The 27719-nt window shown below is 42.8% G+C and overlaps 11 non-coding genes across 11 annotated transcripts; all 11 read left to right on the plus strand.

Moving 5' to 3' along the window:
• Window positions 1–3432: 3432 nt before the first annotated feature.
• On the plus strand, window positions 3433–3504 carry trnac-gca (transfer RNA cysteine (anticodon GCA)). The gene has a single exon. It is a non-coding gene; the product is annotated as a tRNA-Cys (tRNA).
• A 1910-nt stretch (window positions 3505–5414) lies between these two features.
• On the plus strand, window positions 5415–5486 carry trnac-gca (transfer RNA cysteine (anticodon GCA)). Its single transcript has one exon. It is a non-coding gene; the product is annotated as a tRNA-Cys (tRNA).
• Window positions 5487–7396: 1910 nt separating this feature from the next.
• trnac-gca (transfer RNA cysteine (anticodon GCA)) lies at window positions 7397–7468 on the plus strand. Its single transcript has one exon. It is a non-coding gene; the product is annotated as a tRNA-Cys (tRNA).
• Window positions 7469–9378: 1910 nt separating this feature from the next.
• trnac-gca (transfer RNA cysteine (anticodon GCA)) lies at window positions 9379–9450 on the plus strand. The gene has a single exon. It is a non-coding gene; the product is annotated as a tRNA-Cys (tRNA).
• A 1909-nt stretch (window positions 9451–11359) lies between these two features.
• trnac-gca (transfer RNA cysteine (anticodon GCA)) lies at window positions 11360–11431 on the plus strand. Its single transcript has one exon. It is a non-coding gene; the product is annotated as a tRNA-Cys (tRNA).
• Window positions 11432–13340: 1909 nt separating this feature from the next.
• Window positions 13341–13412, plus strand: trnac-gca (transfer RNA cysteine (anticodon GCA)). The gene has a single exon. It is a non-coding gene; the product is annotated as a tRNA-Cys (tRNA).
• A 1910-nt stretch (window positions 13413–15322) lies between these two features.
• On the plus strand, window positions 15323–15394 carry trnac-gca (transfer RNA cysteine (anticodon GCA)). The gene has a single exon. It is a non-coding gene; the product is annotated as a tRNA-Cys (tRNA).
• Window positions 15395–17303: 1909 nt separating this feature from the next.
• On the plus strand, window positions 17304–17375 carry trnac-gca (transfer RNA cysteine (anticodon GCA)). Its single transcript has one exon. It is a non-coding gene; the product is annotated as a tRNA-Cys (tRNA).
• Window positions 17376–19284: 1909 nt separating this feature from the next.
• On the plus strand, window positions 19285–19356 carry trnac-gca (transfer RNA cysteine (anticodon GCA)). The gene has a single exon. It is a non-coding gene; the product is annotated as a tRNA-Cys (tRNA).
• A 3910-nt stretch (window positions 19357–23266) lies between these two features.
• On the plus strand, window positions 23267–23338 carry trnac-gca (transfer RNA cysteine (anticodon GCA)). The gene has a single exon. It is a non-coding gene; the product is annotated as a tRNA-Cys (tRNA).
• A 3913-nt stretch (window positions 23339–27251) lies between these two features.
• trnac-gca (transfer RNA cysteine (anticodon GCA)) lies at window positions 27252–27323 on the plus strand. The gene has a single exon. It is a non-coding gene; the product is annotated as a tRNA-Cys (tRNA).
• The last annotated feature ends 396 nt before the right edge of the window (window positions 27324–27719 follow it).

Below are 27719 nucleotides of genomic sequence, written 5' to 3' on the forward strand. Positions count from 1 at the left end.
GAATGTCTTCACTGTTGAGTTCCATTATTTAATTGAAAAGCTCACTTTTGGGAATCCGACAACACCACCACGCAACTTGTGTTACCGAGCGACTTCTTTCCAATTGCTTGTCCGTCACGTTTGCAATTCAATTTGATTAATATATGTAACCGAATGTAAGTTCGAAATGATTGCACAAAGCGGGAAAATTTTTCCTCCAGGAAAAGATCCTGCGGAAAGTGGATCACAATGGCAGAAATGTAGTACATTGGTTCGGACTGATGCTTGGCAGGTTGGATTGCCGACTTGGTTCACTGTCCGTGTGGAGTTTGCAATGCACGTTCTCCCTGTGTCTGCGTGGGTTTCCATGATAATGTCCAAAAATGTGAGCTGGGGTTATTAGGATGGGAGTAGCTGTGGGCTTATATAAAGTACTCTTTCCGTGAGGCGGTGCAGACTCGATGGGCCTACATGTGCACTTTAAAATCTATGATTCTGTGATAATGCTCGGAAGGCGTTCCAGCTTAGAAACGGAAAATGTGATTGCGTAAAATAACTTTCGCTCCCATTGCATTCAAGCAGTTATAATACTGTGATAAGAAGCTGAATGCTCGGCCATCTCAGTCGGAAGAGCATGAGTGTTTCAATATCAGGGTTCACGTCGGGCGCAATTACTTTGAAACTTCACTGTTTTCCTGGGTGAACTCTCGCACTCAATTTCTCCGGCAGTGCCAATGCTCAACCCGAGTTCTTCTCCACTATGCTTTGTTAATATCCTAGTTTATTTGTGAAAACTGATTCCAAATGTAGATGAGGACTGATGTACATAGAATGATGACACTTCATCGTGGACTGATAGCTGCGGGCTCTCGTCCAAGGGGATCCAGACAATAACAATCCAATGGAAAAATCTAGGCGAGAGGAATCCAGAACTCCCTCTGAACGTTTTCCAGGACGAAATGAATATGTTTCTTCATGTGTGAATTGTGTTCCTTTGCTCACCGAAGTGTGTATTCTCTTTATCAAAGGGGAAGGATTTGAGATCTTTCAGTGTGCGGCAGCAGTGATCTGCATGAACAAACAGAAAAGCAAAATATTCCCAGAGCAGTACGACCTGGTTCAAACAGAATGACATTTCCACATTCTATCCCTTTAGTTGTTCCATTGATATCTTATTCTGTTTTTCACCATCATCCCATTTGTTACTTAATCTCTTCTGCCGTCCATTCTTCCACAGTTTCCCTTTTGATCTTTCATCCTGATCTGCTGAATATTTCCAGTGCGTATCGAATGTAAAGTCAAGAGACATTGTGAAAAATGTGCATCTACGGGAATAAATTGAAGGTCGTCACCAATATATCGAACACACACTTTGGATGAAAGCAGACAGAATACAAAGCTCGATAAGTGGAATGAGGATTCATCGTATCATTGCTCTGAAACAGCTTGTGAGGGTATAGCTCAGTGGTAGAGCATTTGACTGCAGATCAACAGGTCTCTGGTTCGAGTCAAGAGGTCTCTGGTTTGAGTCCAGATGCCCCCTGTCCTCTTTGGCTGTCATTTCTCCTTCAGTGCAGAAGTTTCGAAAATTCTCACCATAACTTTGCATGCAGACATGGTCTGGAGAACACTATGAGAAGTCATCGGCTGCTTGAACGTGAAGCCGATTCTGTTTTTCTTTATTTGTGTTAAATCCCCATTTGCTGCTGCTGCACTACGTCAGTGAAAACAGCTTCTTCCTATTTGATCTGTTGACCTGTCCCAAATCGCACATTCATAATTTTCAGCGGGTCCATTAAGTCCACCTTTTATACCACCCAATGTTTGGTGAATATTGGTCCATGCAATTCGTGAGATATACGTTTGAGCAGTATGCACGCCATCCCCGAGCGAGTGCATCACCAAAAAAATGATGAAGGAGCTGCTCTCCGATAGCTGGAGATTCCAAACAAACCTGTTGGACTTTAACCTGCTGTTGGAACACCTCTTACTGTTCTCACAAATAAAAGGCACAGCAACTTTATGAATGTCTTCACTGTTGAGTTCCATTATTTAATTGAAAAGCTCACTTTTGGGAATCCGACAACACCACCACGCAACTTGTGTTACCGAGCGACTTCTTTCCAATTGCTTGTCCGTCACATTTGCAATTCAATTTGATTAATATATGTAACCGAATGTAAGTTCGAAATGATTGCACAAAGCGGGAAAATTTTTCCTCCAGGAAAAGATCCTGCGGAAAGTGGATCACAATGGCAGAAATGTAGTACATTGGTTAGGACTGATGCTTCGCAGGTTGGATTGCCGACTTGGTTCACTGTCCGTGTGGAGTTTGCAATGCACGTTCTCCCTGTGTCTGCGTGGGTTTCCATGATAATGTCCAAAAATGTTAGCTGGGGTTATTAGCATGGGAGTAGCTGTGGGCTTATATAAAGTACTCTTTCCGTGAGGCGGTGCAGACTCGATGGGCCTACGTGTGCACTGTAAAATCTATGATTCTGTGATAATGCTCGGAAGGCGTTCCAGCTTAGAAACGGAAAATGTGATTGCGTAAAATAACTTTCGCTCCCATTGCTGTCAAGCAGTTATAATACTGTGATAAGAAGCTGAATGCTCGGCCATCTCAGTCGGAAGAGCATGAGTGTTTCAATATCAGGGTTCAGGTCGGGCGCAATTACTTTGAAACTTCACTGTTTTCCTGGGTGAACTCTCGCACTCAATTTCTCCAGCAGTGCCAATGCTCAACCCGAGTTCTTCTCCACTATGCTTTGTTAATATCCTAGTTTATTTGTGAAAACTGATTCCAAATGTAGATGAGGACTGATGTACATAGAATGATGACACTTCATCGTGGACTGATAGCTGCGGGCTCTCGTCCAAGGGGATCCAGACAATAACAATCCAATGGAAAAATCTAGGCGAGAGAAATCCAGAACTCCCTCTGAACGTTTTCCAGGACGAAATGAATATGTTTCTTCATGTGTGAATTGTGTTCCTTTGCTCACCGAAGTGTGTATTCTCTTTATCAAAGGGGAAGGATTTGAGATCTTTCAGTGTGCGGCAGCAGTGATCTGCATGAACAAACAGAAAAGCAAAATATTCCCAGAGCAGTACGACCTGGTTCAAACAGAATGACATTTCCACATTCTATCCCTTTAGTTGTTCCATTGATATCTTATTCTGTTTTTCACCATCATCCCATTTGTTACTTAATCTCTTCTGCCGTCCATTCTTCCACAGTTTCCCTTTTGATCTTTCATCCTGATCTGCTGAATATTTCCAGTGCGTATCGAATGTAAAGTCAAGAGACATTGTGAAAAATGTGCATCTACGGGAATAAATTGAAGGTCGTCACCAATATTTCGAACACACACTTTGGATGAAAGCAGACAGAATGCAAAGCTCGATAAGTGGAATGAGGATTCATCGTATCATTGCTCTGAAACAGCTGTTGGGGGTATAGCTCAGTGGTAGAGCATTTGACTGCAGATCAATAGGTCTCTGGTTCAAGTCCAGATCCCCCCTGTCCTCTTTGGCTGTCATTTCTCCTTCAGTGCAGCAGTTTAGAAAATTCTCACCATAACTTTGCATGCAGACATGGTCTGGAGAACACTATGAGAAGTTGTCGGCTGCTTGAACGTGAAGCCGATTCTGTTTTTCTTTATTTGTGTTAAATCCCCATTTGCTGCTGCTGCACTACGTCAGTGAAAACAGCTTCTTCCTATTTGATCTGTTGACCTGTCCCAATCCGCACATTCATAATTTTCAGCGGGTCCATTAAGTCCACCTTTTATACCACCCAATTTTTGGTGAATATTGGTCCATGCAATTCGTGAGATATACGTTTGAGCAGTATGCACGCCATCCCCGAGCGAGTGCATCACCAAAATGATGATGAAGGAGCTGCTCTCCGATAGCTGGAGATTCCAAACAAACCTGTTGGACTTTAACCTGCTCTTGGAACACCTCTTACTGTTCTCACAAATAAAAGGCACAGCAACTTTATGAATGTCTTCACTGTTGAGTTCCATTATTTAATTGAAAAGCTCACTTTTGGGAATCCGACAACACCACCACGCAACTTGTGTTACCGAGCGACTTCTTTCCAATTGCTTGTCCGTCACGTTTGCAATTCAATTTGATTAATATATGTAACCGAATGTAAGTTCGAAATGATTGCACAAAGCGGGAAAATTTTTCCTCCAGGAAAAGATCCTGCGGAAAGTGGATCACAATGGCAGAAATGTAGTACATTGGTTAGGACTGATGCTTGGCAGGTTGGATTGCCGACTTGGTTCACTGTCCGTGTGGAGTTTGCAATGCACGTTCTCCCTGTGTCTGCGTGGGTTTCCATGATAATGTCCAAAAATGTTAGCTGGGGTTATTGGCATGGGAGTAGCTGTGGGCTTATATAAAGTACTCTTTCCGTGAGGCGGTGCAGACTCGATGGGCCTACGTGTGCACTGTAAAATCTATGATTCTGTGATAATGCTCGGAAGGCGTTCCAGCTTAGAAACGGAAAATGTGATTGCGTAAAATAACTTTCGCTCCCATTGCTTTCAAGCAGTTATAATACTGTGATAAGAAGCTGAATGCTCGGCCATCTCAGTGGGAAGAGCATGAGTGTTTCAATATCAGGGTTCACGTCGGGCGCAATTACTTTGAAACTTCACTGTTTTCCTGGGTGAACTCTCGCACTCAATTTCTCCGGCAGTGCCAATGCTCAACCCGAGTTCTTCTCCACTATGCTTTGTTAATATCCTAGTTTATTTGTGAAAACTGATTCCAAATGTAGATGAGGACTGATGTACATAGAATGATGACACTTCATCGTGGACTGATAGCTGCGGGCTCTCGTCCAAGGGGATCCAGACAATAACAATCCAATGGAAAAATCTAGGCGAGAGAAATCCAGAACTCCCTCTGAACGTTTTCCAGGACGAAATGAATATGTTTCTTCATGTGTGAATTGTGTTCCTTGGCTCACCGAAATAAGTATTCTCTTTATTGGAGGGGAAGAATTTGAGACATTTCAGTGTGCGGCAGCAGTGAACTGCATGAACAAACAGAAAAACAAAATATTCCAAGAGCAGTGCGACCTGATTCAAACAGAATGACACTTCCACATTCTATCCCTTTAGTTGTTCCATTGATATCTTATTCTGTTTTTCACCATCATCCCATTTGTTACTTAATCTCTTCTGCCGTCCATTCTTCCACAGTTTCCCTTTTGATCTTTCATCCTGACCTGCTGAATATTTCCAGTGCGTATCGAATGTAAAGTCAAGAGACATTGTGAAAAATGTGCATCTACGGGAATAAATTGAAGGTCGTCACCAATATATCGAACACACACTTTGGAGTAAAGGAGACAGAATACAAAGCTCGATAAGTGGAATGAGGATTCATCGTATCATTGCTCTGAAACAGCTTGTGGGGGTATAGCTCAGTGGTAGAGTATTTGACTGCAGATCAAGAGGTCTCTGGTTCGAGTCCAGATGCCCCCTGTCCTCTTTGGCTGTCATTGCTCCTTCAGTGCAGCAGTTTAGACAATTCTCACCTTAACTTTGCATGCAGACATGGTCTGGAGAACACTATGAGAAGTCATCGGCTGCTTGAATGTGAAGCCGATTCTGTTTTTCTTTATTTGTGTTAAATCCCCATTTGCTGCTGCTGCACTACGTTAGTGAAAACAGCTTCTTCCTATTTGATCTGTTGACCTGTCCCAAATCACACATTCATAATTTTCAGCTGGTCCATTAAGTCCACCTTTTATACCAGCCAATGTTTCGTGAATATTGGTCCATGCAATTCGTGAGATATACGTTTGAGCAGTATGCACGCCATCCCCGAGCGAGTGCATCACCAAAAAAATGATGAAGGAGCTGCTCTCCGATAGCTGGAGATTCCAAACAAACCTGTTGGACTTTAACCTGCTGTTGGAACACCTCTTACTGTTCTCACAAATAAAAGGCACAGCAACTTTATGAATGTCTTCACTGTTGAGTTCCATTATTTAATTGAAAAGCTCACTTTTGGGAACCCGACAACACCACCACGCAACTTGTGTTACCGAGCGACTTCTTTCCAATTGCTTGTCCGTCACGTTTGCAATTCAATTTGATTAATATATGTAACCGAATGTAAGTTCGAAATGATTGCACAAAGCGGGAAAATTTTTCCTCCAGGAAAAGATCCTGCGGAAAGTGGATCACAATGGCAGAAATGTAGTACATTGTTTAGGACTGATGCTTCGCAGGTTGGATTGCCGACTTGGTTCACTGTCCGTGTGGAGTTTGCAATGCACGTTCTCCCTGTGTCTGCGTGGGTTTCCATGATAATGTCCAAAAATGTTAGCTGGGGTTATTAGCATGGGAGTAGCTGTGGGCTTATATAAAGTACTCTTTCCGTGAGGCGGTGCAGACTCGATGGGCCTACGTGTGCACTGTAAAATCTATGATTCTGTGATAATGCTCGGAAGGCGTTCCAGCTTAGAAACGGAAAATGTGATTGCGTAAAATAACTTTCGCTCCCATTGCTGTCAAGCAGTTATAATACTGTGATAAGAAGCTGAATGCTCGGCCATCTCAGTCGGAAGAGCATGAGTGTTTCAATATCAGGGTTCAGGTCGGGCGCAATTACTTTGAAACTTCACTGTTTTCCTGGGTGAACTCTCGCACTCAATTTCTCCGGCAGTGCCAATGCTCAACCCGAGTTCTTCTCCACTATGCTTTGTTAATATCCTAGTTTATTTGTGAAAACTGATTCCAAATGTAGATGAGGACTGATGTACATAGAATGATGACACTTCATCGTGGACTGATAGCTGCGGGCTCTCGTCCAAGGGGATCCAGACAATAACAATCCAATGGAAAAATCTAGGCGAGAGAAATCCAGAACTCCCTCTGAACGTTTTCCAGGACGAAATGAATATGTTTCTTCATGTGTGAATTGTGTTCCTTTGCTCACCGAAGTGTGTATTCTCTTTATCAAAGGGGAAGGATTTGAGATCTTTCAGTGTGCGGCAGCAGTGATCTGCATGAACAAACAGAAAAGCAAAATATTCCCAGAGCAGTACGACCTGGTTCAAACAGAATGACATTTCCACATTCTATCCCTTTAGTTGTTCCATTGATATCTTATTCTGTTTTTCACCATCATCCCATTTGTTACTTAATCTCTTCTGCCGTCCATTCTTCCACAGTTTCCCTTTTGATCTTTCATCCTGATCTGCTGAATATTTCCAGTGCGTATCGAATGTAAAGTCAAGAGACATTGTGAAAAATGTGCATCTACGGGAATAAATTGAAGGTCGTCACCAATATTTCGAACACACACTTTGGATGAAAGCAGACAGAATGCAAAGCTCGATAAGTGGAATGAGGATTCATCGTATCATTGCTCTGAAACAGCAGTTGGGGGTATAGCTCAATGGTAGAGCATTTGACTGCAGATCAAGAGGTCTCTGGTTCAAGTCCAGATGCCCCCTGTCCTCTTTGGCTGTCATTTCTCCTTCAGTGCAGCAGTTTAGAAAATTCTCACCATAACTTTGCATGCAGACATGGTCTAGAGAACACTATGAGAAGTTGTCGGCTGCTTGAACGTGAAGCCGATTCTGTTTTTCTTTATTTGTGTTAAATCCCCATTTGCTGCTGCTGCACTACGTCAGTGAAAACAGCTTCTTCCTATTTGATCTGTTGACCTGTCCCAATCCGCACATTCATAATTTTCAGCGGGTCCATTAAGTCCACCTTTTATACCACCCAATTTTTGGTGAATATTGGTCCATGCAATTCGTGAGATATACGTTTGAGCAGTATGCACGCCATCCCCGAGCGAGTGCATCACCAAAATGATGATGAAGGAGCTGCTCTCCGATAGCTGGAGATTCCAAACAAACCTGTTGGACTTTAACCTGCTCTTGGAACACCTCTTACTGTTCTCACAAATAAAAGGCACAGCAACTTTATGAATGTCTTCACTGTTGAGTTCCATTATTTAATTGAAAAGCTCACTTTTGGGAATCCGACAACACCACCACGCAACTTGTGTTACCGAGCGACTTCTTTCCAATTGCTTGTCCGTCACGTTTGCAATTCAATTTGATTAATATATGTAACCGAATGTAAGTTCGAAATGATTGCACAAAGCGGGAAAATTTTTCCTCCAGGAAAAGATCCTGCGGAAAGTGGATCACAATGGCAGAAATGTAGTACATTGGTTAGGACTGATGCTTGGCAGGTTGGATTGCCGACTTGGTTCACTGTCCGTGTGGAGTTTGCAATGCACGTTCTCCCTGTGTCTGCGTGGGTTTCCATGATAATGTCCAAAAATGTTAGCTGGGGTTATTGGCATGGGAGTAGCTGTGGGCTTATATAAAGTACTCTTTCCGTGAGGCGGTGCAGACTCGATGGGCCTACGTGTGCACTGTAAAATCTATGATTCTGTGATAATGCTCGGAAGGCGTTCCAGCTTAGAAACGGAAAATGTGATTGCGTAAAATAACTTTCGCTCCCATTGCTTTCAAGCAGTTATAATACTGTGATAAGAAGCTGAATGCTCGGCCATCTCAGTGGGAAGAGCATGAGTGTTTCAATATCAGGGTTCACGTCGGGCGCAATTACTTTGAAACTTCACTGTTTTCCTGGGTGAACTCTCGCACTCAATTTCTCCGGCAGTGCCAATGCTCAACCCGAGTTCTTCTCCACTATGCTTTGTTAATATCCTAGTTTATTTGTGAAAACTGATTCCAAATGTAGATGAGGACTGATGTACATAGAATGATGACACTTCATCGTGGACTGATAGCTGCGGGCTCTCGTCCAAGGGGATCCAGACAATAACAATCCAATGGAAAAATCTAGGCGAGAGAAATCCAGAACTCCCTCTCAATGTTTTCCAGGACGAAATGAATATGTTTCTTCATGTGTGAATTGTGTTCCTTTGCTCACCGAAGTGTGTATTCTCTTGATCAAAGGGCAAGGATTTGAGATCTTTCAGTGTGCGGCAGCAGTGATCTGCATGAACAAACAGAAAAGCAAAATATTCCCAGAGCAGTACGACCTGGTTCAAACAGAATGACATTTCCACATTCTATCCCTTTAGTTGTTCCATTGATATCTTATTCTGTTTTTCACCATCATCCCATTTGTTACTTAATCTCTTCTGCCGTCCATTCTTCCACAGTTTCCCTTTTGATCTTTCATCCTGATCTGCTGAATATTTCCAGTGCGTATCGAATGTAAAGTCAAGAGACATTGTGAAAAATGTGCATCTACGGGAATAAATTGAAGGTCGTCACCAATATATCGAACACACACTTTGGACTAAAGCAGACAGAATACAAAGCTCGATAAGTGGAATGAGGATTCATCGTATCATTGCTCTGAAATAGCTTGTGGGGGTATAGCTCAGTGGTAGAGCATTTGACTGCAAATCAAGAGGTCTCTGGTTCAAGTCCAGATGCCCCCTGTCCTCTTTGGCTGTCATTTCTCCTTCAGTGCAGCAGTTTAAAAAATTGCACCATAACTTTGCATGCAGACATGGTCTGGAGAACACTATGAGAAGTCATCGGCTGCTTGAACGTGAAGCCGATTCTGTTTTTCTTTATTTGTGTTAAATCCCCATTTGCTGCTGCTGCACTACGTCAGTGAAAACAGCTTCTTCCTATTTGATCTGTTGACCTGTCCCAAATCGCACATTCATAATTTTCAGCGGGTCCATTAAGTCCACCTTTTATACCACCCAATGTTTGGTGAATATTGGTCCATGCAATTCGTGAGATATACGTTTGAGCAGTATGCACGCCATCCCCGAGCGAGTGCATCACCAAAAAAATGATGAAGGAGCTGCTCTCCGATAGCTGGAGATTCCAAACAAACCTGTTGGACTTTAACCTGCTGTTGGAACACCTCTTACTGTTCTCACAAATCAAAGGCACAGCAACTTTATGAATGTCTTCACTGTTGAGTTCCATTATTTAATTGAAAAGCTCACTTTTGGGAATCCGACAACACCACCACGCAACTTGTGTTACCGAGCGACTTCTTTCCAATTGCTTGTCCGTCACGTTTGCAATTCAATTTGATTAATATATGTAACCGAATGTAAGTTCGAAATGATTGCACAAAGCGGGAAAATTTTTCCTCCAGGAAAAGATCCTGCGGAAAGTGGATCACAATGGCAGAAATGTAGTACATTGGTTAGGACTGATGCTTCGCAGGTTGGATTGCCGACTTGGTTCACTGTCCGTGTGGAGTTTGCAATGCACGTTCTCCCTGTGTCTGCGTGGGTTTCCATGATAATGTCCAAAAATGTGAGCTGGGGTTATTAGGATGGGAGTAGCTGTGGGCTTATATAAAGTACTCTTTCCGTGAGGCGGTGCAGACTCGATGGGCCTACATGTGCACTTTAAAATCTATGATTCTGTGATAATGCTCGGAAGGCGTTCCAGCTTAGAAACGGAAAATGTGATTGCGTAAAATAACTTTCGCTCCCATTGCATTCAAGCAGTTATAATACTGTGATAAGAAGCTGAATGCTCGGCCATCTCAGTCGGAAGAGCATGAGTGTTTCAATATCAGGGTTCACGTCGGGCGCAATTACTTTGAAACTTCACTGTTTTCCTGGGTGAACTCTCGCACTCAATTTCTCCGGCAGTGCCAATGCTCAACCCGAGTTCTTCTCCACTATGCTTTGTTAATATCCTAGTTTATTTGTGAAAACTGATTCCAAATGTAGATGAGGACTGATGTACATAGAATGATGACACTTCATCGTGGACTGATAGCTGCGGGCTCTCGTCCAAGGGGATCCAGACAATAACAATCCAATGGAAAAATCTAGGCGAGAGAAATCCAGAACTCCCTCTGAACGTTTTCCAGGACGAAATGAATATGTTTCTTCATGTGTGAATTGTGTTCCTTTGCTCACCGAAGTGTGTATTCTCTTTATCAAAGGGGAAGGATTTGAGATCTTTCAGTGTGCGGCAGCAGTGATCTGCATGAACAAACAGAAAAGCAAAATATTCCCAGAGCAGTACGACCTGGTTCAAACAGAATGACATTTCCACATTCTATCCCTTTAGTTGTTCCATTGATATCTTATTCTGTTTTTCACCATCATCCCATTTGTTACTTAATCTCTTCTGCCGTCCATTCTTCCACAGTTTCCCTTTTGATCTTTCATCCTGATCTGCTGAATATTTCCAGTGCGTATCGAATGTAAAGTCAAGAGACATTGTGAAAAATGTGCATCTACGGGAATAAATTGAAGGTCGTCACCAATATATCGAACACACACTTTGGATGAAAGCAGACAGAATACAAAGCTCGATAAGTGGAATGAGGATTCATCGTATCATTGCTCTGAAACAGCTTGTGGGGGTATAGCTCAGTGGTAAAGCATTTGACTGCAGATCAAGAGATCTCTGGTTCAAGTCCAGATGCCCCCTGTCCTCTTTGGCTGCCATTTCTCCTTCAGTGCAGAAGTTTCGAAAATTCTCACCATAACTTTGCATGCAGACATGGTCTGGAGAACACTATGAGAAGTCATCGGCTGCTTGAACGTGAAGCCGATTCTGTTTTTCTTTATTTTGTTAAATCCCCATTTGCTGCTGCTGCACTACGTCAGTGAAAACAGCTTCTTCCTATTTGATCTGTTGACCTGTCCCAAATCGCACATTCATAATTTTCAGCGGGTCCATTAAGTCCACCTTTTATACCACCCAATGTTTGGTGAATATTGGTCCATGCAATTCGTGAGATATACGTTTGAGCAGTATGCACGCCATCCCCGAGCGAGTGCATCACCAAAAAAATGATGAAGGAGCTGCTCTCCGATAGCTGGAGATTCCAAACAAACCTGTTGGACTTTAACCTGCTGTTGGAACACCTCTTACTGTTCTCACAAATAAAAGGCACAGCAACTTTATGAATGTCTTCACTGTTGAGTTCCATTATTTAATTGAAAAGCTCACTTTTGGGAACCCGACAACACCACCACGCAACTTGTGTTACCGAGCGACTTCTTTCCAATTGCTTGTCCGTCACGTTTGCAATTCAATTTGATTAATATATGTAACCGAATGTAAGTTCGAAATGATTGCACAAAGCGGGAAAATTTTTCCTCCAGGAAAAGATCCTGCGGAAAGTGGATCACAATGGCAGAAATGTAGTACATTGTTTAGGACTGATGCTTCGCAGGTTGGATTGCCGACTTGGTTCACTGTCCGTGTGGAGTTTGCAATGCACGTTCTCCCTGTGTCTGCGTGGGTTTCCATGATAATGTCCAAAAATGTTAGCTGGGGTTATTAGCATGGGAGTAGCTGTGGGCTTATATAAAGTACTCTTTCCGTGAGGCGGTGCAGACTCGATGGGCCTACGTGTGCACTGTAAAATCTATGATTCTGTGATAATGCTCGGAAGGCGTTCCAGCTTAGAAACGGAAAATGTGATTGCGTAAAATAACTTTCGCTCCCATTGCTGTCAAGCAGTTATAATACTGTGATAAGAAGCTGAATGCTCGGCCATCTCAGTCGGAAGAGCATGAGTGTTTCAATATCAGGGTTCAGGTCGGGCGCAATTACTTTGAAACTTCACTGTTTTCCTGGGTGAACTCTCGCACTCAATTTCTCCGGCAGTGCCAATGCTCAACCCGAGTTCTTCTCCACTATGCTTTGTTAATATCCTAGTTTATTTGTGAAAACTGATTCCAAATGTAGATGAGGACTGATGTACATAGAATGATGACACTTCATCGTGGACTGATAGCTGCGGGCTCTCGTCCAAGGGGATCCAGACAATAACAATCCAATGGAAAAATCTAGGCGAGAGAAATCCAGAACTCCCTCTGAACGTTTTCCAGGACGAAATGAATATGTTTCTTCATGTGTGAATTGTGTTCCTTTGCTCACCGAAGTGTGTATTCTCTTTATCAAAGGGGAAGGATTTGAGATCTTTCAGTGTGCGGCAGCAGTGATCTGCATGAACAAACAGAAAAGCAAAATATTCCCAGAGCAGTACGACCTGGTTCAAACAGAATGACATTTCCACATTCTATCCCTTTAGTTGTTCCATTGATATCTTATTCTGTTTTTCACCATCATCCCATTTGTTACTTAATCTCTTCTGCCGTCCATTCTTCCACAGTTTCCCTTTTGATCTTTCATCCTGATCTGCTGAATATTTCCAGTGCGTATCGAATGTAAAGTCAAGAGACATTGTGAAAAATGTGCATCTACGGGAATAAATTGAAGGTCGTCACCAATATTTCGAACACACACTTTGGATGAAAGCAGACAGAATGCAAAGCTCGATAAGTGGAATGAGGATTCATCGTATCATTGCTCTGAAACAGCAGTTGGGGGTATAGCTCAATGGTAGAGCATTTGACTGCAGATCAAGAGGTCTCTGGTTCAAGTCCAGATGCCCCCTGTCCTCTTTGGCTGTCATTTCTCCTTCAGTGCAGCAGTTTAGAAAATTCTCACCATAACTTTGCATGCAGACATGGTCTAGAGAACACTATGAGAAGTTGTCGGCTGCTTGAACGTGAAGCCGATTCTGTTTTTCTTTATTTGTGTTAAATCCCCATTTGCTGCTGCTGCACTACGTCAGTGAAAACAGCTTCTTCCTATTTGATCTGTTGACCTGTCCCAATCCGCACATTCATAATTTTCAGCGGGTCCATTAAGTCCACCTTTTATACCACCCAATTTTTGGTGAATATTGGTCCATGCAATTCGTGAGATATACGTTTGAGCAGTATGCACGCCATCCCCGAGCGAGTGCATCACCAAAATGATGATGAAGGAGCTGCTCTCCGATAGCTGGAGATTCCAAACAAACCTGTTGGACTTTAACCTGCTCTTGGAACACCTCTTACTGTTCTCACAAATAAAAGGCACAGCAACTTTATGAATGTCTTCACTGTTGAGTTCCATTATTTAATTGAAAAGCTCACTTTTGGGAATCCGACAACACCACCACGCAACTTGTGTTACCGAGCGACTTCTTTCCAATTGCTTGTCCGTCACGTTTGCAATTCAATTTGATTAATATATGTAACCGAATGTAAGTTCGAAATGATTGCACAAAGCGGGAAAATTTTTCCTCCAGGAAAAGATCCTGCGGAAAGTGGATCACAATGGCAGAAATGTAGTACATTGGTTAGGACTGATGCTTGGCAGGTTGGATTGCCGACTTGGTTCACTGTCCGTGTGGAGTTTGCAATGCACGTTCTCCCTGTGTCTGCGTGGGTTTCCATGATAATGTCCAAAAATGTTAGCTGGGGTTATTGGCATGGGAGTAGCTGTGGGCTTATATAAAGTACTCTTTCCGTGAGGCGGTGCAGACTCGATGGGCCTACGTGTGCACTGTAAAATCTATGATTCTGTGATAATGCTCGGAAGGCGTTCCAGCTTAGAAACGGAAAATGTGATTGCGTAAAATAACTTTCGCTCCCATTGCTTTCAAGCAGTTATAATACTGTGATAAGAAGCTGAATGCTCGGCCATCTCAGTGGGAAGAGCATGAGTGTTTCAATATCAGGGTTCACGTCGGGCGCAATTACTTTGAAACTTCACTGTTTTCCTGGGTGAACTCTCGCACTCAATTTCTCCGGCAGTGCCAATGCTCAACCCGAGTTCTTCTCCACTATGCTTTGTTAATATCCTAGTTTATTTGTGAAAACTGATTCCAAATGTAGATGAGGACTGATGTACATAGAATGATGACACTTCATCGTGGACTGATAGCTGCGGGCTCTCGTCCAAGGGGATCCAGACAATAACAATCCAATGGAAAAATCTAGGCGAGAGAAATCCAGAACTCCCTCTCAATGTTTTCCAGGACGAAATGAATATGTTTCTTCATGTGTGAATTGTGTTCCTTTGCTCACCGAAGTGTGTATTCTCTTGATCAAAGGGCAAGGATTTGAGATCTTTCAGTGTGCGGCAGCAGTGATCTGCATGAACAAACAGAAAAGCAAAATATTCCCAGAGCAGTACGACCTGGTTCAAACAGAATGACATTTCCACATTCTATCCCTTTAGTTGTTCCATTGATATCTTATTCTGTTTTTCACCATCATCCCATTTGTTACTTAATCTCTTCTGCCGTCCATTCTTCCACAGTTTCCCTTTTGATCTTTCATCCTGATCTGCTGAATATTTCCAGTGCGTATCGAATGTAAAGTCAAGAGACATTGTGAAAAATGTGCATCTACGGGAATAAATTGAAGGTCGTCACCAATATATCGAACACACACTTTGGACTAAAGCAGACAGAATACAAAGCTCGATAAGTGGAATGAGGATTCATCGTATCATTGCTCTGAAATAGCTTGTGGGGGTATAGCTCAGTGGTAGAGCATTTGACTGCAAATCAAGAGGTCTCTGGTTCAAGTCCAGATGCCCCCTGTCCTCTTTGGCTGTCATTTCTCCTTCAGTGCAGCAGTTTAAAAAATTGCACCATAACTTTGCATGCAGACATGGTCTGGAGAACACTATGAGAAGTCATCGGCTGCTTGAACGTGAAGCCGATTCTGTTTTTCTTTATTTGTGTTAAATCCCCATTTGCTGCTGCTGCACTACGTCAGTGAAAACAGCTTCTTCCTATTTGATCTGTTGACCTGTCCCAAATCGCACATTCATAATTTTCAGCGGGTCCATTAAGTCCACCTTTTATACCACCCAATGTTTGGTGAATATTGGTCCATGCAATTCGTGAGATATACGTTTGAGCAGTATGCACGCCATCCCCGAGCGAGTGCATCACCAAAAAAATGATGAAGGAGCTGCTCTCCGATAGCTGGAGATTCCAAACAAACCTGTTGGACTTTAACCTGCTGTTGGAACACCTCTTACTGTTCTCACAAATCAAAGGCACAGCAACTTTATGAATGTCTTCACTGTTGAGTTCCATTATTTAATTGAAAAGCTCACTTTTGGGAATCCGACAACACCACCACGCAACTTGTGTTACCGAGCGACTTCTTTCCAATTGCTTGTCCGTCACGTTTGCAATTCAATTTGATTAATATATGTAACCGAATGTAAGTTCGAAATGATTGCACAAAGCGGGAAAATTTTTCCTCCAGGAAAAGATCCTGCGGAAAGTGGATCACAATGGCAGAAATGTAGTACATTGGTTAGGACTGATGCTTCGCAGGTTGGATTGCCGACTTGGTTCACTGTCCGTGTGGAGTTTGCAATGCACGTTCTCCCTGTGTCTGCGTGGGTTTCCATGATAATGTCCAAAAATGTGAGCTGGGGTTATTAGGATGGGAGTAGCTGTGGGCTTATATAAAGTACTCTTTCCGTGAGGCGGTGCAGACTCGATGGGCCTACATGTGCACTTTAAAATCTATGATTCTGTGATAATGCTCGGAAGGCGTTCCAGCTTAGAAACGGAAAATGTGATTGCGTAAAATAACTTTCGCTCCCATTGCATTCAAGCAGTTATAATACTGTGATAAGAAGCTGAATGCTCGGCCATCTCAGTCGGAAGAGCATGAGTGTTTCAATATCAGGGTTCACGTCGGGCGCAATTACTTTGAAACTTCACTGTTTTCCTGGGTGAACTCTCGCACTCAATTTCTCCGGCAGTGCCAATGCTCAACCCGAGTTCTTCTCCACTATGCTTTGTTAATATCCTAGTTTATTTGTGAAAACTGATTCCAAATGTAGATGAGGACTGATGTACATAGAATGATGACACTTCATCGTGGACTGATAGCTGCGGGCTCTCGTCCAAGGGGATCCAGACAATAACAATCCAATGGAAAAATCTAGGCGAGAGAAATCCAGAACTCCCTCTGAACGTTTTCCAGGACGAAATGAATATGTTTCTTCATGTGTGAATTGTGTTCCTTTGCTCACCGAAGTGTGTATTCTCTTTATCAAAGGGGAAGGATTTGAGATCTTTCAGTGTGCGGCAGCAGTGATCTGCATGAACAAACAGAAAAGCAAAATATTCCCAGAGCAGTACGACCTGGTTCAAACAGAATGACATTTCCACATTCTATCCCTTTAGTTGTTCCATTGATATCTTATTCTGTTTTTCACCATCATCCCATTTGTTACTTAATCTCTTCTGCCGTCCATTCTTCCACAGTTTCCCTTTTGATCTTTCATCCTGATCTGCTGAATATTTCCAGTGCGTATCGAATGTAAAGTCAAGAGACATTGTGAAAAATGTGCATCTACGGGAATAAATTGAAGGTCGTCACCAATATATCGAACACACACTTTGGATGAAAGCAGACAGAATACAAAGCTCGATAAGTGGAATGAGGATTCATCGTATCATTGCTCTGAAACAGCTTGTGGGGGTATAGCTCAGTGGTAAAGCATTTGACTGCAGATCAAGAGATCTCTGGTTCAAGTCCAGATGCCCCCTGTCCTCTTTGGCTGCCATTTCTCCTTCAGTGCAGAAGTTTCGAAAATTCTCACCATAACTTTGCATGCAGACATGGTCTGGAGAACACTATGAGAAGTCATCGGCTGCTTGAACGTGAAGCCGATTCTGTTTTTCTTTATTTTGTTAAATCCCCATTTGCTGCTGCTGCACTACGTCAGTGAAAACAGCTTCTTCCTATTTGATCTGTTGACCTGTCCCAAATCGCACATTCATAATTTTCAGCGGGTCCATTAAGTCCACCTTTTATACCACCCAATGTTTGGTGAATATTGGTCCATGCAATTCGTGAGATATACGTTTGAGCAGTATGCACGCCATCCCCGAGCGAGTGCATCACCAAAAAAATGATGAAGGAGCTGCTCTCCGATAGCTGGAGATTCCAAACAAACCTGTTGGACTTTAACCTGCTGTTGGAACACCTCTTACTGTTCTCACAAATAAAAGGCACAGCAACTTTATGAATGTCTTCACTGTTGAGTTCCATTATTTAATTGAAAAGCTCACTTTTGGGAATCCGACAACACCACCACGCAACTTGTGTTACCGAGCGACTTCTTTCCAATTGCTTGTCCGTCACGTTTGCAATTCAATTTGATTAATATATGTAACCGAATGTAAGTTCGAAATGATTGCACAAAGCGGGAAAATTTTTCCTCCAGGAAAAGATCCTGCGGAAAGTGGATCACAATGGCAGAAATGTAGTACATTGGTTCGGACTGATGCTTGGCAGGTTGGATTGCCGACTTGGTTCACTGTCCGTGTGGAGTTTGCAATGCACGTTCTCCCTGTGTCTGCGTGGGTTTCCATGATAATGTCCAAAAATGTTAGCTGGGGTTATTGGCATGGGAGTAGCTGTGGGCTTATATAAAGTACTCTTTCCGTGAGGCGGTGCAGACTCGATGGGCCTACGTGTGCACTGTAAAATCTATGATTCTGTGATAATGCTCGGAAGGCGTTCCAGCTTAGAAACGGAAAATGTGATTGCGTAAAATAACTTTCGCTCCCATTGCTTTCAAGCAGTTATAATACTGTGATAAGAAGCTGAATGCTCGGCCATCTCAGTGGGAAGAGCATGAGTGTTTCAATATCAGGGTTCACGTCGGGCGCAATTACTTTGAAACTTCACTGTTTTCCTGGGTGAACTCTCGCACTCAATTTCTCCGGCATTGCCAATGCTCAACCCGAGTTCTTCTCCACTATGCTTTGTTAATATCCTAGTTTATTTGTGAAAACTGATTCCAAATGTAGATGAGGACTGATGTACATAGAATGATGACACTTCATCGTGGACTGATAGCTGCGGGCTCTCGTCCAAGGGGATCCAGACAATAACAATCCAATGGAAAAATCTAGGCGAGAGAAATCCAGAACTCCCTCTGAACGTTTTCCAGGACGAAATGAATATGTTTCTTCATGTGTGAATTGTGTTCCTTTGCTCACCGAAGTGTGTATTCTCTTTATCAAAGGGGAAGGATTTGAGATCTTTCAGTGTGCGGCAGCAGTGATCTGCATGAACAAACAGAAAAGCAAAATATTCCCAGAGCAGTACGACCTGGTTCAAACAGAATGACATTTCCACATTCTATCCCTTTAGTTGTTCCATTGATATCTTATTCTGTTTTTCACCATCATCCCATTTGTTACTTAATCTCTTCTGCCGTCCATTCTTCCACAGTTTCCCTTTTGATCTTTCATCCTGATCTGCTGAATATTTCCAGTGCGTATCGAATGTAAAGTCAAGAGACATTGTGAAAAATGTGCATCTACGGGAATAAATTGAAGGTCGTCACCAATATATCGAACACACACTTTGGACTAAAGCAGACAGAATACAAAGCTCGATAAGTGGAATGAGGATTCATCGTATCATTGCTCTGAAACAGCTTGTGGGGGTATAGCTCAGTGGTAAAGCATTTGACTGCAGATCAAGAGATCTCTGGTTCAAGTCCAGATGCCCCCTGTCCTCTTTGGCTGCCATTTCTCCTTCAGTGCAGAAGTTTCGAAAATTCTCACCATAACTTTGCATGCAGACATGGTCTGGAGAACACTATGAGAAGTCATCGGCTGCTTGAACGTGAAGCCGATTCTGTTTTTCTTTATTTTGTTAAATCCCCATTTGCTGCTGCTGCACTACGTCAGTGAAAACAGCTTCTTCCTATTTGATCTGTTGACCTGTCCCAAATCGCACATTCATAATTTTCAGCGGGTCCATTAAGTCCACCTTTTATACCACCCAATGTTTGGTGAATATTGGTCCATGCAATTCGTGAGATATTTTTGAGCGGTATGCACGCCATCCCCGAGCGAGTGCATCACCAAAAAAATGATGAAGGAGCTGCTCTCCGATAGCTGGAGATTCCAAACAAACCTGTTGGACTTTAACCTGCTGTTGGAACACCTCTTACTGTTCTCACAAATAAAAGGCACAGCAACTTTATGAATGTCTTCACTGTTGAGTTCCATTATTTAATTGAAAAGCTCACTTTTGGGAATCCGACAACACCACCACGCAACTTGTGTTACCGAGCGACTTCTTTCCAATTGCTTGTCCGTCACGTTTGCAATTCAATTTGATTAATATATGTAACCGAATGTAAGTTCGAAATGATTGCACAAAGCGGGAAAATTTTTCCTCCAGGAAAAGATCCTGCGGAAAGTGGATCACAATGGCAGAAATGTAGTACATTGGTTCGGACTGATGCTTGGCAGGTTGGATTGCCGACTTGGTTCACTGTCCGTGTGGAGTTTGCAATGCACGTTCTCCCTGTGTCTGCGTGGGTTTCCATGATAATGTCCAAAAATGTTAGCTGGGGTTATTGGCATGGGAGTAGCTGTGGGCTTATATAAAGTACTCTTTCCGTGAGGCGGTGCAGACTCGATGGGCCTACGTGTGCACTGTAAAATCTATGATTCTGTGATAATGCTCGGAAGGCGTTCCAGCTTAGAAACGGAAAATGTGATTGCGTAAAATAACTTTCGCTCCCATTGCTTTCAAGCAGTTATAATACTGTGATAAGAAGCTGAATGCTCGGCCATCTCAGTGGGAAGAGCATGAGTGTTTCAATATCAGGGTTCACGTCGGGCGCAATTACTTTGAAACTTCACTGTTTTCCTGGGTGAACTCTCGCACTCAATTTCTCCGGCATTGCCAATGCTCAACCCGAGTTCTTCTCCACTATGCTTTGTTAATATCCTAGTTTATTTGTGAAAACTGATTCCAAATGTAGATGAGGACTGATGTACATAGAATGATGACACTTCATCGTGGACTGATAGCTGCGGGCTCTCGTCCAAGGGGATCCAGACAATAACAATCCAATGGAAAAATCTAGGCGAGAGAAATCCAGAACTCCCTCTGAACGTTTTCCAGGACGAAATGAATATGTTTCTTCATGTGTGAATTGTGTTCCTTTGCTCACCGAAGTGTGTATTCTCTTTATCAAAGGGGAAGGATTTGAGATCTTTCAGTGTGCGGCAGCAGTGATCGGCATGAACAAACAGAAAAGCAAAATATTCCCAGAGCAGTACGACCTGGTTCAAACAGAATGACATTTCCACATTCTATCCCTTTAGTTGTTCCATTGATATCTTATTCTGTTTTTCACCATCATCCCATTTGTTACTTAATCTCTTCTGCCGTCCATTCTTCCACAGTTTCCCTTTTGATCTTTCATCCTGATCTGCTGAATATTTCCAGTGCGTATCGAATGTAAAGTCAAGAGACATTGTGAAAAATGTGCATCTACGGGAATAAATTGAAGGTCGTCACCAATATATCGAACACACACTTTGGATGAAAGCAGACAGAATACAAAGCTCGATAAGTGGAATGAGGATTCATCGTATCATTGCTCTGGAACAGCTTGTGAGGGTATAGCTCAGTGGTAGAGCATTTGACTGCAGATCAACAGGTCTCTGGTTCGAGTCAAGAGGTCTCTGGTTTGAGTCCAGATGCCCCCTGTCCTCTTTGGCTGTCATTTCTCCTTCAGTGCAGAAGTTTCGAAAATTCTCACCATAACTTTGCATGCAGACATGGTCTGGAGAACACTATGAGAAGTCATCGGCTGCTTGAACGTGAAGCCGATTCTGTTTTTCTTTATTTGTGTTAAATCCCCATTTGCTGCTGCTGCACTACGTCAGTGAAAACAGCTTCTTCCTATTTGATCTGTTGACCTGTCCCAAATCGCACATTCATAATTTTCAGCTGGTCCATTAAGTCCACCTTTTATACCACCCAATGTTTGGTGAATATTGGTCCATGCAATTCGTGAGATATACGTTTGAGCAGTATGCACGCCATCCCCGAGCGAGTGCATCACCAAAAAAATGATGAAGGAGCTGCTCTCCGATAGCTGGAGATTCCAAACAAACCTGTTGGACTTTAACCTGCTGTTGGAACACCTCTTACTGTTCTCACAAATAAAAGGCACAGCAACTTTATGAATGTCTTCACTGTTGAGTTCCATTATTTAATTGAAAAGCTCACTTTTGGGAATCCGACAACACCACCACGCAACTTGTGTTACCGAGCGACTTCTTTCCAATTGCTTGTCCGTCACATTTGCAATTCAATTTGATTAATATATGTAACCGAATGTAAGTTCGAAATGATTGCACAAAGCGGGAAAATTTTTCCTCCAGGAAAAGATCCTGCGGAAAGTGGATCACAATGGCAGAAATGTAGTACATTGGTTAGGACTGATGCTTCGCAGGTTGGATTGCCGACTTGGTTCACTGTCCGTGTGGAGTTTGCAATGCACGTTCTCCCTGTGTCTGCGTGGGTTTCCATGATAATGTCCAAAAATGTTAGCTGGGGTTATTAGCATGGGAGTAGCTGTGGGCTTATATAAAGTACTCTTTCCGTGAGGCGGTGCAGACTCGATGGGCCTACGTGTGCACTGTAAAATCTATGATTCTGTGATAATGCTCGGAAGGCGTTCCAGCTTAGAAACGGAAAATGTGATTGCGTAAAATAACTTTCGCTCCCATTGCTGTCAAGCAGTTATAATACTGTGATAAGAAGCTGAATGCTCGGCCATCTCAGTCGGAAGAGCATGAGTGTTTCAATATCAGGGTTCAGGTCGGGCGCAATTACTTTGAAACTTCACTGTTTTCCTGGGTGAACTCTCGCACTCAATTTCTCCGGCAGTGCCAATGCTCAACCCGAGTTCTTCTCCACTATGCTTTGTTAATATCCTAGTTTATTTGTGAAAACTGATTCCAAATGTAGATGAGGACTGATGTACATAGAATGATGACACTTCATCGTGGACTGATAGCTGCGGGCTCTCGTCCAAGGGGATCCAGACAATAACAATCCAATGGAAAAATCTAGGCGAGAGAAATCCAGAACTCCCTCTGAACGTTTTCCAGGACGAAATGAATATGTTTCTTCATGTGTGAATTGTGTTCCTTTGCTCACCGAAGTGTGTATTCTCTTTATCAAAGGGGAAGGATTTGAGATCTTTCAGTGTGCGGCAGCAGTGATCTGCATGAACAAACAGAAAAGCAAAATATTCCCAGAGCAGTACGACCTGGTTCAAACAGAATGACATTTCCACATTCTATCCCTTTAGTTGTTCCATTGATATCTTATTCTGTTTTTCACCATCATCCCATTTGTTACTTAATCTCTTCTGCCGTCCATTCTTCCACAGTTTCCCTTTTGATCTTTCATCCTGATCTGCTGAATATTTCCAGTGCGTATCGAATGTAAAGTCAAGAGACATTGTGAAAAATGTGCATCTACGGGAATAAATTGAAGGTCGTCACCAATATTTCGAACACACACTTTGGATGAAAGCAGACAGAATGCAAAGCTCGATAAGTGGAATGAGGATTCATCGTATCATTGCTCTGAAACAGCTGTTGGGGGTATAGCTCAGTGGTAGAGCATTTGACTGCAGATCAAGAGGTCTCTGGTTCAAGTCCAGATGCCCCCTGTCCTCTTTGGCTGTCATTTCTCCTTCAGTGCAGCAGTTTAGAAAATTCTCACCATAACTTTGCATGCAGACATGGTCTGGAGAACACTATGAGAAGTTGTCGGCTGCTTGAACGTGAAGCCGATTCTGTTTTTCTTTATTTGTGTTAAATCCCCATTTGCTGCTGCTGCACTACGTCAGTGAAAACAGCTTCTTCCTATTTGATCTGTTGACCTGTCCCAATCCGCACATTCATAATTTTCAGCGGGTCCATTAAGTCCACCTTTTATACCACCCAATTTTTGGTGAATATTGGTCCATGCAATTCGTGAGATATACGTTTGAGCAGTATGCACGCCATCCCCGAGCGAGTGCATCACCAAAATGATGATGAAGGAGCTGCTCTCCGATAGCTGGAGATTCCAAACAAACCTGTTGGACTTTAACCTGCTCTTGGAACACCTCTTACTGTTCTCACAAATAAAAGGCACAGCAACTTTATGAATGTCTTCACTGTTGAGTTCCATTATTTAATTGAAAAGCTCACTTTTGGGAATCCGACAACACCACCACGCAACTTGTGTTACCGAGCGACTTCTTTCCAATTGCTTGTCCGTCACGTTTGCAATTCAATTTGATTAATATATGTAACCGAATGTAAGTTCGAAATGATTGCACAAAGCGGGAAAATTTTTCCTCCAGGAAAAGATCCTGCGGAAAGTGGATCACAATGGCAGAAATGTAGTACATTGGTTAGGACTGATGCTTGGCAGGTTGGATTGCCGACTTGGTTCACTGTCCGTGTGGAGTTTGCAATGCACGTTCTCCCTGTGTCTGCGTGGGTTTCCATGATAATGTCCAAAAATGTTAGCTGGGGTTATTGGCATGGGAGTAGCTGTGGGCTTATATAAAGTACTCTTTCCGTGAGGCGGTGCAGACTCGATGGGCCTACGTGTGCACTGTAAAATCTATGATTCTGTGATAATGCTCGGAAGGCGTTCCAGCTTAGAAACGGAAAATGTGATTGCGTAAAATAACTTTCGCTCCCATTGCTTTCAAGGAGTTATAATACTGTGATAAGAAGCTGAATGCTCGGCCATCTCAGTGGGAAGAGCATGAGTGTTTCAATATCAGGGTTCACGTCGGGCGCAATTACTTTGAAACTTCACTGTTTTCCTGGGTGAACTCTCGCACTCAATTTCTCCGGCAGTGCCAATGCTCAACCCGAGTTCTTCTCCACTATGCTTTGTTAATATCCTAGTTTATTTGTGAAAACTGATTCCAAATGTAGATGAGGACTGATGTACATAGAATGATGACACTTCATCGTGGACTGATAGCTGCGGGCTCTCGTCCAAGGGGATCCAGACAATAACAATCCAATGGAAAAATCTAGGCGAGAGAAATCCAGAGCTCCCTCTCAATGTTTTCCAGGACGAAATGAATATGTTTCTTCATGTGTGAATTGTGTTCCTTTGCTCACCGAAGTGTGTATTCTCTTGATCAAAGGGGAAGGATTTGAGATCTTTCAGTGTGCGGCAGCAGTGATCTGCATGAACAAACAGAAAAGCAAAATATTCCCAGAGCAGTACGACCTGGTTCAAACAGAATGACATTTCCACATTCTATCCCTTTAGTTGTTCCATTGATATCTTATTCTGTTTTTCACCATCATCCCATTTGTTACTTAATCTCTTCTGCCGTCCATTCTTCCACAGTTTCCCTTTTGATCTTTCATCCTGATCTGCTGAATATTTCCAGTGCGTATCGAATGTAAAGTCAAGAGACATTGTGAAAAATGTGCATCTACGGGAATAAATTGAAGGTCGTCACCAATATATCGAACACACACTTTGGACTAAAGCAGACAGAATACAAAGCTCGATAAGTGGAATGAGGATTCATCGTATCATTGCTCTGGAACAGCTTGTGAGGGTATAGCTCAGTGGTAGAGCATTTGACTGCAGATCAACAGGTCTCTGGTTCGAGTCAAGAGGTCTCTGGTTTGAGTCCAGATGCCCCCTGTCCTCTTTGGCTGTCATTTCTCCTTCAGTGCAGAAGTTTCGAAAATTCTCACCATAACTTTGCATGCAGACATGGTCTGGAGAACACTATGAGAAGTCATCGGCTGCTTGAACGTGAAGCCGATTCTGTTTTTCTTTATTTGTGTTAAATCCCCATTTGCTGCTGCTGCACTACGTCAGTGAAAACAGCTTCTTCCTATTTGATCTGTTGACCTGTCCCAAATCGCACATTCATAATTTTCAGCTGGTCCATTAAGTCCACCTTTTATACCACCCAATGTTTGGTGAATATTGGTCCATGCAATTCGTGAGATATACGTTTGAGCAGTATGCACGCCATCCCCGAGCGAGTGCATCACCAAAAAAATGATGAAGGAGCTGCTCTCCGATAGCTGGAGATTCCAAACAAACCTGTTGGACTTTAACCTGCTGTTGGAACACCTCTTACTGTTCTCACAAATAAAAGGCACAGCAACTTTATGAATGTCTTCACTGTTGAGTTCCATTATTTAATTGAAAAGCTCACTTTTGGGAATCCGACAACACCACCACGCAACTTGTGTTACCGAGCGACTTCTTTCCAATTGCTTGTCCGTCACATTTGCAATTCAATTTGATTAATATATGTAACCGAATGTAAGTTCGAAATGATTGCACAAAGCGGGAAAATTTTTCCTCCAGGAAAAGATCCTGCGGAAAGTGGATCACAATGGCAGAAATGTAGTACATTGGTTAGGACTGATGCTTCGCAGGTTGGATTGCCGACTTGGTTCACTGTCCGTGTGGAGTTTGCAATGCACGTTCTCCCTGTGTCTGCGTGGGTTTCCATGATAATGTCCAAAAATGTTAGCTGGGGTTATTAGCATGGGAGTAGCTGTGGGCTTATATAAAGTACTCTTTCCGTGAGGCGGTGCAGACTCGATGGGCCTACGTGTGCACTGTAAAATCTATGATTCTGTGATAATGCTCGGAAGGCGTTCCAGCTTAGAAACGGAAAATGTGATTGCGTAAAATAACTTTCGCTCCCATTGCTGTCAAGCAGTTATAATACTGTGATAAGAAGCTGAATGCTCGGCCATCTCAGTCGGAAGAGCATGAGTGTTTCAATATCAGGGTTCAGGTCGGGCGCAATTACTTTGAAACTTCACTGTTTTCCTGGGTGAACTCTCGCACTCAATTTCTCCGGCAGTGCCAATGCTCAACCCGAGTTCTTCTCCACTATGCTTTGTTAATATCCTAGTTTATTTGTGAAAACTGATTCCAAATGTAGATGAGGACTGATGTACATAGAATGATGACACTTCATCGTGGACTGATAGCTGCGGGCTCTCGTCCAAGGGGATCCAGACAATAACAATCCAATGGAAAAATCTAGGCGAGAGAAATCCAGAACTCCCTCTGAACGTTTTCCAGGACGAAATGAATATGTTTCTTCATGTGTGAATTGTGTTCCTTTGCTCACCGAAGTGTGTATTCTCTTTATCAAAGGGGAAGGATTTGAGATCTTTCAGTGTGCGGCAGCAGTGATCTGCATGAACAAACAGAAAAGCAAAATATTCCCAGAGCAGTACGACCTGGTTCAAACAGAATGACATTTCCACATTCTATCCCTTTAGTTGTTCCATTGATATCTTATTCTGTTTTTCACCATCATCCCATTTGTTACTTAATCTCTTCTGCCGTCCATTCTTCCACAGTTTCCCTTTTGATCTTTCATCCTGATCTGCTGAATATTTCCAGTGCGTATCGAATGTAAAGTCAAGAGACATTGTGAAAAATGTGCATCTACGGGAATAAATTGAAGGTCGTCACCAATATTTCGAACACACACTTTGGATGAAAGCAGACAGAATGCAAAGCTCGATAAGTGGAATGAGGATTCATCGTATCATTGCTCTGAAACAGCTGTTGGGGGTATAGCTCAGTGGTAGAGCATTTGACTGCAGATCAAGAGGTCTCTGGTTCAAGTCCAGATGCCCCCTGTCCTCTTTGGCTGTCATTTCTCCTTCAGTGCAGCAGTTTAGAAAATTCTCACCATAACTTTGCATGCAGACATGGTCTGGAGAACACTATGAGAAGTTGTCGGCTGCTTGAACGTGAAGCCGATTCTGTTTTTCTTTATTTGTGTTAAATCCCCATTTGCTGCTGCTGCACTACGTCAGTGAAAACAGCTTCTTCCTATTTGATCTGTTGACCTGTCCCAATCCGCACATTCATAATTTTCAGCGGGTCCATTAAGTCCACCTTTTATACCACCCAATTTTTGGTGAATATTGGTCCATGCAATTCGTGAGATATACGTTTGAGCAGTATGCACGCCATCCCCGAGCGAGTGCATCACCAAAATGATGATGAAGGAGCTGCTCTCCGATAGCTGG

Source organism: Scyliorhinus torazame, chromosome 5, assembly GCF_047496885.1.
Source record: "Scyliorhinus torazame isolate Kashiwa2021f chromosome 5, sScyTor2.1, whole genome shotgun sequence".
NCBI classification, from domain to species: Eukaryota; Metazoa; Chordata; class Chondrichthyes; order Carcharhiniformes; family Scyliorhinidae; genus Scyliorhinus; species Scyliorhinus torazame.